Below are 13,758 nucleotides of genomic sequence, written 5' to 3'. Positions count from 1 at the left end.
GGTGTTCCTCATATATTACATGATGTAACATAACTCTAATGCTGCTAGTCTAATTTATCTTCAAGGCTTCTTCACCTGATACATGCTAATAGTAGCTAGAAGCCCAAAGAATTCATGAATTAAAAGCTACCTGCTCCTTCGAAACCTGGTGCCTGTGCATCCAAATTCTCATTCATAAACAAGAAGAAACTCCCAACCTTCATAAACAACTGGAATTCACAGCATCTACAGACCACTCAGAAGTAATTACGGACGCATCAAATGTGATAGAAATAGGACAAATAATTGGAGAATAAACACAACCTCTCATCCATTACATAGAATTCAAAATTCCATAAAACCAATAAAATTGTATTAATGAGCTCTGCTTGCTTTGCTGCATGTGTACAATGCATTCTTCGCCCTCTCACTACCTCAACGATTTGATTTGATTAAATGACGCTTATCTGGTGACACAAGGCAATGATTGGTGCTTGACCCATGATAGTATCTCGTAGGTATCATTACCAAACATGTACAGTAGCTTTTATTGTGAATGACCTCATTTTCTAACTTCTTTTGTTGTCCAATACGAACTCTAAAACCAGAGTGGTGTGCATAAGACTTGTAGAACTACTCCGCAACCTTCAGTCCTTCAAATGTCATCCCCATTTGAGGCTTCAAATTATCTTCACATTCATGTATAAAAGATGAGTGTTGCATAAAGAGTGAATCAGCAAGCACCTTCATCTACAAGTAATTGAACTGAATATGATTATGGCCAGTGAAAAGCAATTGACTTAAAAACAGAGGAACACTTGCTTTCTTTATGATTGTATTAAACCCAACCCCGTTCATTTGCATTTCCCAGCTATATGTATTTGGCAGTGTTGTACGAACATGTATGTAATATAGAAAAATGCTCCTAAAAGGCTGAAGCAAAGTGATCTGGTACATAATTAATCTATAATGATGCTTGTAGCACTTGGTAGTTGGTACACTCCATTGAACATGCAGCAGGTCATACAAAATAAGAGAGAGGCGTTGTGACAAAAGACATGTCATACATTAATTTTGGTTCTTTCAGATTTGTTACCTGAAGCTCCATGTGCCATACTTAAGTTCAGTTCATGTTCTGCAAGGGTAGCGTTTTCGACAGCAATAGCAGGGGAAGTCAGGGCTTCCTGATGGATAGATGGGGAGGCTAATACAAGTATACAAGGTCCCCATGGTTTATGGAGGAAGGAGGGCGAGCAATTTCCATCCATCACTGTCGATGCAGATTCACCGTCCCTAATACAGAAGCCTCCATGGTGTTTGGTTGCACCATTGCGACTTAACAGGCAAGGAGGATTCATCCAGCATGCTGATCCTGGAATTGAGAGATGCACTTCGTCGTGGCCGTTGCAAAAATCGTCTGGGCAGATGCAGTCCGTCATGGTGATTCTCCCCGCAGATGCATGTCATCTCGGCTATGGCCATCATTGGAATATGGGTTGCAGTTGCAAACATACCATTGGTAGAGAACAATAGCTATCACTCGATAATGGGCATATAAGTATATATCATCACCATCAGTCTGTACAGTTGAAGAAACATCAGTTTGCGGCAACATGTAAGTTATCTATTGAATAGTAATAGTTGTATCTAGAGATAATGCTAACCAATTCTGCATAGAAAACACTTTCCAGATGGAAAGTTATAGTCTACTCCTAATGTTCCTTGTAGACTATGGCTAGTTAAAGTCAAATTGCTGCAATAAATGAAAACTTTTATATCAATTAAAACTACTTCAGTACATGTACACACGCACATGATCAAGGATAAAATGAATACTACTGCACACAAATGGTTGATCAGACAAAACACCAGATGTTCAATCATGCAAGCAGCAAGCATGAGCAAAAACAGAACACAACTCTGGGCCATATCATAAATATTAACACAATCTAAACTAATGACCATGACAACACATACGAAAGAAAAGAATGCAGCAGCTGGATAGAAAAGGGATATGGCACATAATCATGTACGCTTGTGCATCTAATTAAACATCTAAATAAAGATGAAGGATATGCGTTCTTTCCATCTGATAATCTCCGGTAGTCAACCACACCCGTAATATCTTGAAAAGGAGTTTGTGCCAATAATTGGAAGGATCTCGTGAAATGTTTAATATAGTTATCCTTGCCTTCTTGTAGATTCTGATTGTTCAAATATTCTGCAATATAGAGTTAATATGCAGTATATTGAGAGTATGACAAACAAAAAAATATTCACAAGAAATGGCAAGAGTATCCAATATTGCAAATAACAATAGACCGGGCAAGAAAGTCAAAAGCTTGTAGACACAAACAAAAATAGTTAATACCCAGACCTTCTATCAGAAATGGCTTGCACATTTATTTTTCTTAGATTGCATGGAGCAGATCATTAGATTACTTAGTACTGCTCACAAAGAGCATACGTAACCTTCTCTTCAACTTGTAAGCCGGTTGAATTCGATGTTCCAATGCATGGTCCCTGTTGTGCACACGTCAATGGAAGGCAAACTGTGTGCATGATGACACACTACCCGCTCTATTTCCTTCCTGTTGTTTTGCTTCATTCACTCACAAAACCTGAAACCAGCAAGCACCAAGATGGTGATTAGAAATCTGAACTTCACACAGAGATTAAGGAGTAACACACACAAATCAAGCCTCGGTAAGAAGTTCGGTTAGGGTTCGTCACCTCCAACGGTCGACCTCCCCGCTGAGGAAAAGGCAGGCCCTCCTCCCCGTCATTGTCTTCATTTTCAAAGTTGCATAAACTGGATAATTAAAGAATTGCACACATGTATGAAGCATCAAGAAATTGATACTTTTGGATTAAGGCACGGACGGGGAGGAACAGGAAGAGAAGCAACACAAGAGATTGGAGGAAGGAGCTCACGTAGGAAGGGGCCACCAGAAGGGGAAAGGAAGTTGGCGGGCGCATACGGTTCGAGCAGCTCACAGTGGTGGACTTCGATGTCATTTTTGCCACCACAAACCGCGCCAGTGACCCTCGCTCGGCCGATGCCGCACCTCCATCTTCTCTTCCTCTCCCTTTCTTCCTCCTCTCCTTCATCTCTCTCTCCCTCTCATCTTGTCCCTCTCCTGCAGATCAGATCGAGCGGCACCACCATTGCCCCTTGCCTGCAGTTGACGCCGCCGCCGGGGCAGTTTGCCTCCGTGCCTGCAAGCCTCGGATCCATGGGAACCGGGATGAGGAGGGCTGGACACGGATCCATGGGGTCGCCCTTTGCCTGCAGTCTCCCGCCGCTGCCGTAGAAGCTCGCCTCTGTGCTCCCACGCCTTGGATCCGGCGAGATGGATGAGATGCGGGAAGATGGAGGAGGAGGAGGAAGACAGCATGGAGGCGGCTGGGAGGAGCGAGGGCGGCGGCTGGCGTTTGCTAAGAAAGTACAGGGCTGAGTCAGCGGGTTATAAGAAATAAATTAGTATATTTGTACTTAGTTGAAGGAAAGAGAAGAGGAGAGAGAAGGTAAGCGGGCTCTTCGTGAAGAGCCAGCTCTAGCACGTGCTCCTAGGCACTTTGTGAGAATAAAAGGTGGGTCACATAATAAAAAAGTAGTACACTTTTTTGATTTATTATTGTACATGTTGGCTATAAGATGGGTTGTAGATGACATGGCACTAGATAATAGCCAGCAGCCGGCTATAATATTAACCACCCTCTAAGGGTTCGTGTGGGAGAAGAGAGGGTGTGGCGACTGGAGATTGGAAGGGAAAGGGGCTGGGCGTGGGATTGGGCTAGGATTGGATACGGCGCGCGAGTTGTGTATTGGCCAAAACCTCGCGCACGTAGGACGGTTGACCCAGCCAATACACAGCTGAGATGAGCCCACCGGTCATTCGATGAGAAAAGAATTGCGTGGTGAAAATAAAATTTACCAAAAGGTGAAGATCGAACGGCACAAAAGAGAAAAAGATCAGATCCAACAACCCAGAGTGGAGGAAATTGGGGGAGCTCCCTGGTGGAGGGTCGGCTAGCATCCTTATAGGTTTAATAAGCTTTCAATCTACTTTTATTTGCATCTTTACTTTTCCAATCTATATTATAAAATACCAAAATTATATTTATCTTATCATATTATCTCTATCAGATCTCACTTTCGCAAGTGGTCATGAAGGGATTGACAACCCCTTTATTGTGTTGGTTGCGAGTTCTTGTTTGTTTGTGTAGGTGCGTGGGACTTTTGAGGAGCCTCCTACTGGATTGATACCTTGGTTCTCAAAAACTGAGGGAAATACTTACACTACTATTGTTGCATCATCCTTTCCTCTTCAAGAAAAATCAACACAAGCTCAAGACGTAGCAGCAGGATGCTAGAAAAGGCTCCAAGATGGGATCTCACGTGAATAGAAGGTTGTTGCGATGGAAAAGTGTTTTCGTGGATAATTCTGATGGTTTTGGAATATATGTTAATTTATTGGACGAAGAAGTAGGTCAGGGGGTGTTGGAGTAGGCCACAAGGTAGGGGGGTGCCCCTGTGCCTTGTCGTCTACTCCATGGTCTTCTGACTTGGAGTCCAAGTTCCACATGTGTCTTCTGGTCCAAGAAAAATCATCACGAAGGTTTTATTCCGTTTGGACTCCATTTGGTATTCCTTTTCTACGAAACTCAAAAACAAGGAAAATGACAGAAACGGGCACTAGGCTATAGGTTAATATGTTAGTCCCAAAAATAATATAAAATTAGCATGATAAGGCATATAAAACATCCAAAACAGATAATATAATAGCATGGAACAATCAAAAATTATAGATACATTGCAGACGTATCAAGCATCCCCAAGCTTAATCTCTGCTCGTCCTCGAGTAGGTAAATGATAAAAACAGAATTTTTGATGTGGAATGCTACCTAACATATTTATTCATGTAAATTTTTTTATTGTGGCATGAATGTTTAGATATAAAATTGAAAGCAAAAGTTTAATATTGACATAAAAACAATAATACTTCAAGCATACTAACAAAGTAATCATGTCTTCTCAAAATAACATGGCCAAAGAAAGCTTATCCCTACAAAATCATATAGTCTGGCTATGCTCCATCTTCATCACACACTATATTCAAATCATGCACAACCCGATGACAAGCCAAGCAATTGTTTCATACTTTTGGTGTTCCCAAACCTTTTCAACTTTCACATAATACATGAGCGTGAGCCATGGACATAGCACTATATATAGGTGGAATAGAATATGGTGGTTGTGGAGAAGACAAAAAGAAGGAGATAGTCTCACATCAACTAGGCGTATCAACGGGCTATGGAGATGCCCATCAATAGATATCAACATAAGTGAGTAGGGATTGCCATGCAACAAATGCACTAGAGCTATAAGTTTGTGAAAGCTCGAAAAGAAACTAAGTGGGTGTGCATCCAACTCGCTTGCTCACAAAGACCTAGGGCAATTTGAGGAAGCCCATCATTGGAATATACAAGCCAGGTTCTATAATGAAAATTTTCCACTAGTATATGAAAGTGACAACATAGAAGACTGTCTATCATGATGATCATGGTGCTACTTTGAAGCACAAGTGTGGAAAAGGATAGTAACGTTGCCCCTTGTCTATTTTCTCTCATTTTTTGTGGGTTTCTTTGGACTCTTTTTTTTCGTCCGGAGTCTCATCCGACTTGTGGGGGAATCATAGTCTCCATCATCCTTTCCTCACATGGGAAAATGCTCTAATAATGAAGATCATCACACTTTTATTTACTTACAACTCAAGAATTACAACTAGATACTTAGAATAAAATATGACTCTATATGAATGCCTCCGGCGGTGTACCGGGATGTGCAATGACTCAAGAGTGACATGTATGAAAGAATTATGAAAGGTGTCTTTGCCAGAAATACGATGTCAACTACATGATCATGCAAAGCAATATGACAATGATGAAGTGTGTCCTAATAAATAGAACGGTGGAAAGTTGCATGGCAATATATCTCGGAATGGCTATGGAAATGCCATAATAGGTAGGTATGGTGGCTGTTTTAAAGAAGGTATATGGTGGGTCTATGGTACTAGCGAAAGTTCCGCGGCACAAGAGAGGCTAGCAATGGTGGAAGGGTGAGAGTGGCATAATCCATGGACTCAACATTAGTCATAAAGAACTCACATACTTATTGCAAAAATCTATTAGTTATCGAAACGAAGTACTATGCACATGATCCTAGGGGGATAGATTGGTAGGAAAAGACCATCGCTCGTCCCCGACTATCACTCATAAGGAAGACAATAAATAAATAAATCATGCTCCGACTTCATCACGTAACAGTTCACCATACGTGCATGCTACGAGAATTACAAACTTTAACACAAGTATTTCTACAATCCACAAGTACTCACTAGCAAGACTGTAACATCACCATCTTTATATCTCAAAACAATCATAAGGAATCAAACTTCTCATAGTATTCAATGCACTTTATATGAAAGTTTTTATTATATCCTTCTTGGATGTCTATCATATTAGGACTAAATTCATAACCAAAGCAAATTACCATGCTGTTTAGAAGGACTCTCAAAATAATGTAAGTGAATCATGAGAGTTCAATAATTTCTACAAAATAAAGCTACTGTCGTGCTCTAAAAAGACATAAGTGAAGCACTAGAGCAAAATTGCCTAGCTCAAAAGATATAAGTGAAGCTCATAGAGTATTCTAATAAATCACGATTCATATGTGTCCCTCTCAAAAGTAGTGTACAACAAGGATGATTGTGGCAAACTAAAAAGTAAAGACTCATATCATACAAGGCGCTCCAAGCAAAACACATATCATGTGATGAATAAAAATATAGACTCAAGTAAAGTTACCGATAGACGAAGACGAAAGAGGGGATGCCTTCCGGGACATCCCCAAGCTTAGGCTCTTGGTTGTCCTTGAATATTATCTTGGGGTGCCTTGGGCATCCCAAGCTTAGGCTCTTGCCACTCCTTATTCCATAGTCCATCAAATCCTTACCCAAAACTTGAAAACTTCACAACACAAAACTCAACAGAAAATCTCATAAGCTCCACTAGTATAAGAAAATAAATCACCGCTTTTGGTGTTGTTGTGAACTCATTCTTTATTTATATTAGTGTAATATCTACTTTATTCCAACTTTTCCATGGTTCATACCTCCCGATACTACCCATAGATTCATCAAAATAAGCAAAAAACACATAGAAAACAGAATCTGTCAAAAACAGAACAGTCTGTAGTAATCTGGATACTTCGAATACTTCTGTAACTCCAAAAATTCTGAAACATTTGTAAAACATAGGCAATTCGTATATCAATCTTGTGTAAAAAAATAAGAATTTTATCATGCTTCTGTGATTTTTAACAATTTTGGGACTGAGCGGAGAAGTTTCTATTTTTTCAGCAAGACCAAATCAACTATCACCATAAGCTATCCCAAAGGTCTTACTTGGCACAAACACTAATTAAAACACCAAAGCACAATTACTATAGAGGTAATAATGTGTATTATCACAAAAACAGAAAATAAAATTATCGGGTTGTCTCCCAACAAGCGCTTTTCTTTAAAGCCTTTTAGCTAGGCATTGCGATTTCAATGATGCTCACACGAAAGATAAGAATTGAAACACAAATAGAGCATCATAAAACATGTGACAAACATATTTAAGTCTAACATACTTCCTATGCATAGGCATTTTATAAGCAAACAAATTATCAAGGCAAGCAAAAATTAGCATATGCAAGGAACAAGAAAGAGACGATATCAATCTCAACATGAAGAGAGGTAATTTAGTAACATGAAAGTTTCTACAACCATATTTTCCTCTCTCATAATAATTACATGTAGGATCATAAGAAAATTCAACAATATAGGTATCACATAACATATTCTCAACACGATCCACATGCATGCGAAGTTGACACTCTTCCAAAATAGTGGGATTAACATTAGTTAAAGTCATGACCTCTCCAAACCCACTTTTATAAAAAAAATCATAGGATCGATCAATCTCCAAAGTAGTGGGATCATTAATTCCTAAATTTTACACTCTTCCAAACCCACTTTCAATATTATAGCAAAAATATTCATCATGAGGCTTAAATAAATTTTAAAGATCATAAGAAGAATCACCCCATTCATGATCATTACAGTAAGTAGTGGACATGGCAAAACTAGCATCCCCAAGCTTAGGGTTTTGCATATCATTAATATAATTGACATTAATAGAATTTATAATAACATCATTGCAATCATGCTTTTCATTCAAGGAGCTATCATGAATCACTTTACAATTTTCTTCTTTTAACACTTCATCACAATTTTTAGATTCACGAATTTCAAGCAAAGCTTCATAAAGATAGTCTAGTGCACTCAACTCACTAGCAATAGGTTCAAAATAATTGGATCTCTTAAAAGATTAGCAAGTGAATGAGGATCCATAAACTCCTTGCTTCCCATTTTTGAATAAAATACACAATTATGCCAAGAAAACAAGCAAACAAACCAAGTAAGACATAAGGGCAAACAAAAAGACGAACGAAAAGAAGGGCGGAGAAAAGGCGAATCATTTCGAAAATCGTTTTAGAAGTGGGGAGAGGAAAACGAGAGGCAAATGGCGAATAATGTAATGCAAGAGATGAGAGTTTTATGATGGGTACTTGGTATGTCTTGACTTGGCGTAGATCTCCCCGGCAACGGCGCCAGAAATTCTTCCTGCTACTTCTTGAGCTTGCATTGGTTTTTCCCTTGAAGAGGAAAGGGTGATGCAACAAAGTAGAGGTAAGTATTTCCCTTAGTTTAAGAACCAAGGTATCAATCCAGTAGGAGACAACGCACAAATCACCAATACCTACACAAACAATCAAAAACTTGCACCCAACGCGATAAAGGGGTTCTCAATCCCTTCACGGTCACTTGCAAAAGTGAGATATGATAGAGATAGATAAAACTACAAAAAGGATAAGTAAATATTTTTGGGTTTTTTGGTTTATAGACTGGAAAGTAAAATATTGCAAAATAGTAGATTGGAAACTTATATGATGGAAAATAGACCCGGGGGCCATAGGTTTCACTAGAGGCTTCTCTCAAGATACCAAATAATACGGTGGGTGAACAAATTACTGTCGAGCAATTGATAAAAAAGCACAAAGTTATGACAATATCTAAGGCAATGATTATGTAATATAGGCATCACGTCCATGTAAAGTAGACCGACTCCTCCCTGCATCTACTACTATTACTCTACACATCGACCGACTCCTGCCTGCATCTAGAGTATTAAGTTCATGAAGAACAGAGTAACACATTAAGTAAGATGACATGATGTAGAGGAATAAACTCAAGCAATATGACGTAAACCCCATCTTTTTATACTCAATGGCAACAATACAATACGTGCCTCGCTACCCCTACTTCGTCACTGGGTGAGGACACCGCAAGATTGATCCCAAAGCTATGCACTTCTCCCATTGCAAGAAAAACCAATCTAGTTGGCCAAACTAAACCGATAGTTCAAGGACAATTACAAAGATACCAAATCATACATAAAAGAATTCAGAGAAGATTCCAATAATATTCATAGATAAGTTGATCATAAATCCACAATTCATCGGATCTCGACAAACACACCGCAAAAGAAGATCACAACGGATAGATCTCCAAGAACATCGAGGAGAACATGGTATTGAGAATTAAAGAAAGAGAAGAATCCATCAAGCTACTAGCTAAGGACCCGTAGGTCTGAGGTAAACTACTCACGCTTCATCAGAAGGGCGATAGAGTTGATGTAGAATCCCTCTGTGATCGAATCCCCCTCCGATAGAATGCTAGAAAAGGCCCCAAGATGGGATCTCACGGGAACAGAAGGTTGCGACGGCGGAAAACTGTTTTCGTGGATGCTTCTGAGGGTTTTGTAATATATGTGAATTTATAGGACGAATAAGTAGGCCAGGGGGTGTTGGAGTAGGCCACAAGGTAGGGGGCGCGCCCCTGTGCAGTGTCGTCTACTCCAAGGTCTTCTGACTTGGAGTCCAAGTCCCACAGGTGTCTTCTGGTCCAAGAAAAATCATCACGAAGGTTTTATTCTGCTTGGGCTCTATTTGGTATTCCTTTTCTGTGAAACTCAAAAAGAGGGAAAAAACCAGAAACTTGCACTAGGCTCTAGGTTAATAGGTTAGTCCCAAAAATAATATAATATAGCCTATTAATGCATATGAAACATCCAGAACAAATAACATAATAGCATGGAACAATCAAAAATTATAAATACGTTGGAGACAAATCACTAAGCAAGCGGTAACATATCCAAACAACGGTTTGCTGGGATGGTGGAAAGGCTAGAGGCTTATCATGGCAATTTGGGAGGCTTGATAAACAAGTGGAAGGTAGCGCGACATAGCGATAGCATCAAGACAACTAGCAAAGCAAATATAGTAGTGGTATCCAAGGTAACGATCATCTTGCCTGAAATCCCGCTAGGAAGAAGACCGAGTCCCTGAAGTAGACGAAGAAACGTAGTCGAATGGATCCTCACAATTCGCAACAAAACTGGAACTATCGAGAAGAAGCACAACCGGAAAGAAGCAAACAACATAGTAAACACACAACACATAAACATGGCCTGAAGCACAAACAAGTATGATGCATGAAAAGGCTACATGATGCTACTCATGGCAAGAGCTGATGCATAAAAGAACCCCACATCAAAGCAAGTTTAAATGAGGCCGTAAACAACATGTAACAATTCCGGAAACTCCCCATTTGCGAATTTCGAAATTGGACCAGATCTAAATAACACATTATGTTAAATTTTTAAACAACAAGTTAAGATGCACCATGATGATCTACGCGGTTTTCTAGTCAAGGTACATATAAGGTTCATGTAATTCAGAGCTACGGCCTAGATGATATAAGCAAAACAAGTTAAACATGGCATTGATGCAAAATTCATTCAAACATCAAGCACACATACTCAAATCAAGGATGCAACATGACATGATGAAATTACATGCAAAACCAAGCAAGTTTTATATAGATCGTGCTCCAAACGGAGCCACAGTTCAACACATACACACGAAACAAGTTTAAGACACAATCTGCCCAAAACAACAACTAGGCATCTTGCAAGCATCATAACAATAAGCTACAAGAACAAGATTGTTGGGTTCTATGGTAGGGTGCATCAACTGCAAATTAAAATTTTCCTACGTGCAGAACAACAGGAACATGCCACGGGAGATGGATCACAGTTCGTTACCACTAGACGTGCAGTGCCGTGCAGCGGAAGAAGAGTTGGGGCAGCACGTCCGCGTGGATCGTCTCCTCCTCATCCGATCGCCCTTGAACAGCCGGTCGTCCGATCCCACGTACAAGTTCGCCGGAGCGGCGCAAGTGCACCGCCTCTAACAGTATCCGCGCGTGCAGGAGGAACAACGTGCGGCGGACTGCTAGGTCCGATCACACAGTCGGCGGCGAGTGGAGGTGGCTATTTGCAACACATGCAAACCCTAGTCGCAGCGCCGAAGCGATCAACCTGATGAGTGTGCCGCACCTCCACTTTATATATGCGTCCGTCGCGGGCTCAACACTTGGGCCTCGCACGGACCCTAAAGCCCAAAGTCTACTCGGTCACGTTCCTAGTCCAGTTCGGATCACATCCGACCAGTGTCCTACGAACCGACCTCATAGGTTCCTTCCCTTAAGCGCGCGACCCCTTAGGTTCAAGTCGTCTTGGTCACAGTTCAGATCACCTCTGACCTACACGGTTGGTAGCGGCCTCTAGCAAGGCGTGCCGACCACCAAGCAGACTATGAAGCTGGTTAGGCGAACTTGTACAACGTGTCACACTTCTGTTCCCTTTGCCTCACGATATATGTTGTCGGGCTCAAGGCGAGACTGTCATCCTTGTGCTAGACCGACCTCTTTCTCATTCCAGTGATACCGACCACAAACCGTATTATCTCATAATCCCTGTCGCATGGCCATGCTTCTCTAGGTCGGATCACACAAGGGGCCTAGAGTATATCTCTCCTGATCGGAGGGGCAAATCCCATCTTGCTCGACCATGTCTCGCAGCATGGGACTGGACAAACCCGAAACCTACCTTTGTAACTACCCTGTCACGGAGTAGCGTTTGGTCGGCCCAAAGCAAGTCTGTCACCATCCCGAGTACATGCGTCAGCTCAGGTATTAGGACATAGAACGTATGTTATACTAGAGACTCACAGATGACATATCGCTGCGTCTCATAGTTGGGTCTGTCCGACTCGGACCTTATCTCGACTCGGATCCGACTACGTCGAATCCGACCAGACCTTTCCAAGTCCATATTATCCGGTTAGCATCCAATGCTCCATGGCTAGTGAGAACAAGCCATCGACCGTGTCATATGCTAGTCTAGTCGGCTGCGCGTCCACACAGCCCTTTCGACTAGGGACCTTTTAGCACAGTCATCATACAATGCATAGTCCCACAAACAAGTCACGTACTTGCTGATACACATCATTGATAATGTCCAAGGACTATCTTTATTCATAAACACATAGGAAATATCATCATACATGATTGCCTCTAGGGCATATCTCCAACAGTCTCCCACTTGCACTAGAGTCAATCAAATAGACATCAAATGCCCATAGCTCTAACGTGCCCCTCATGCTTGGGTTGTGGAAGCGGCTTAGTCAACGGATCTGCAACATTTGCATCTGTGTGAATCTTGCATAACTCTACATCACCATTCTTTATGATCTTTCGTATTAGGTGATATTTCCGGTCTATGTGCCTGACCTTGTGGTGATTCCTCGGCTCCTTGGCTTGTGCGATGGCACCAGAATTATCACAATAAAGGTCCAACGGTTTCACCGAGGCTGGGAAAATACAAAGATCATCCAGAAAATGCCGGATCCAAACACCTTCCTTTGCAGCTTCACAAGCCGCAATGTATTCGGCTTTTGTGGTATAGAATCGGCCACCGTATCCTGCTTGGAACTCATCCAGTGTATTGCTCCTCTATTCAGGACGTACACGAATCCGGACTGTGATCGACAATCATCTCTGTTGGTTTGGAAACTAGCATCGACGTAACCCCTTACGACAAGCTCTTCCTCACCTCCATAAACTAGGAACATCTCTTTAGTCCTTTTCAGGTACTTCAAAATAGTCTTTACGGCTGCCCAGTGACTCTCACCTGGGTTGGCCTGGTATCTACTTGTTAGGCTTATTGCAAAAGCAACATCAGGCCTTGTACATATCATGGCATACATGATGGATCCGATTGTCGAGGCATACAGAATCCTACTCATCCTGCTTCGCTCATCAGATGTCGAAGGACTTTGAGTCTCGCTTAGCCTTATACCATGTGAGAGTGGCAAGAACCATTTCTTCGCCTCACTCATATTGAAACGCTTCAACACTTTATCTATGTACATGCTCTGGCTTAAGCCGAGCAGCCTCCTCGATCTATCTCTATAGATCTTAATGCCTAAAATATAGACTGCCTCACCAAGGTCCTTCATCGAAAACTTGCCATTCAATGATTTCTTGACCGAGTTTAGCATCGAAACATTGTTCCCGATCAGCAATATGTCATCCACATACAAGATCAAAAACACTATCGAGCTCCCGCTTAACTTCTTGTATAAACAAGAGTCCTCTTCACTTTTGATGAAACCGAGACCAGTGACGACCTCATCAAAACGAATGTTCCAACTCCGAGATGCTTGCTTCAACCCATAAATGGATCTCTTGAGCTTGCATACCT

General features: G+C 41.3%; 1 long non-coding RNA gene across 4 annotated transcripts; it reads right to left on the bottom strand.

The window, feature by feature from the left end:
• Window positions 1–285: 285 nt before the first annotated feature.
• Window positions 286–3,449, bottom strand: LOC123111280 (uncharacterized). 4 transcript variants are annotated; one of them, XR_006454355.1, is made up of 5 exons: window positions 2,914–3,448; window positions 2,713–2,791; window positions 2,357–2,600; window positions 1,076–2,200; window positions 286–729 (listed from the first exon to the last, which is right to left on the bottom strand). It is a non-coding gene; the product is annotated as an uncharacterized lncRNA (long non-coding RNA). The 4 variants fall into 4 exon arrangements; XR_006454354.1 differs by having other exon boundaries at window positions 286–744; window positions 1,076–2,600; window positions 2,914–3,449; XR_006454353.1 differs by having other exon boundaries at window positions 1,076–2,600; window positions 2,914–3,449.
• Between the last annotated feature and the right edge of the window lie 10,309 nt (window positions 3,450–13,758).

This window comes from Triticum aestivum, chromosome 5B (assembly GCF_018294505.1).
Source record: "Triticum aestivum cultivar Chinese Spring chromosome 5B, IWGSC CS RefSeq v2.1, whole genome shotgun sequence".
NCBI lineage: Eukaryota > Viridiplantae > Streptophyta > Magnoliopsida > Poales > Poaceae > Triticum > Triticum aestivum.
The sequence above is the reverse complement of the archived record's forward strand: the minus strand, read 5'-3'. Positions and strand labels throughout refer to the sequence as shown.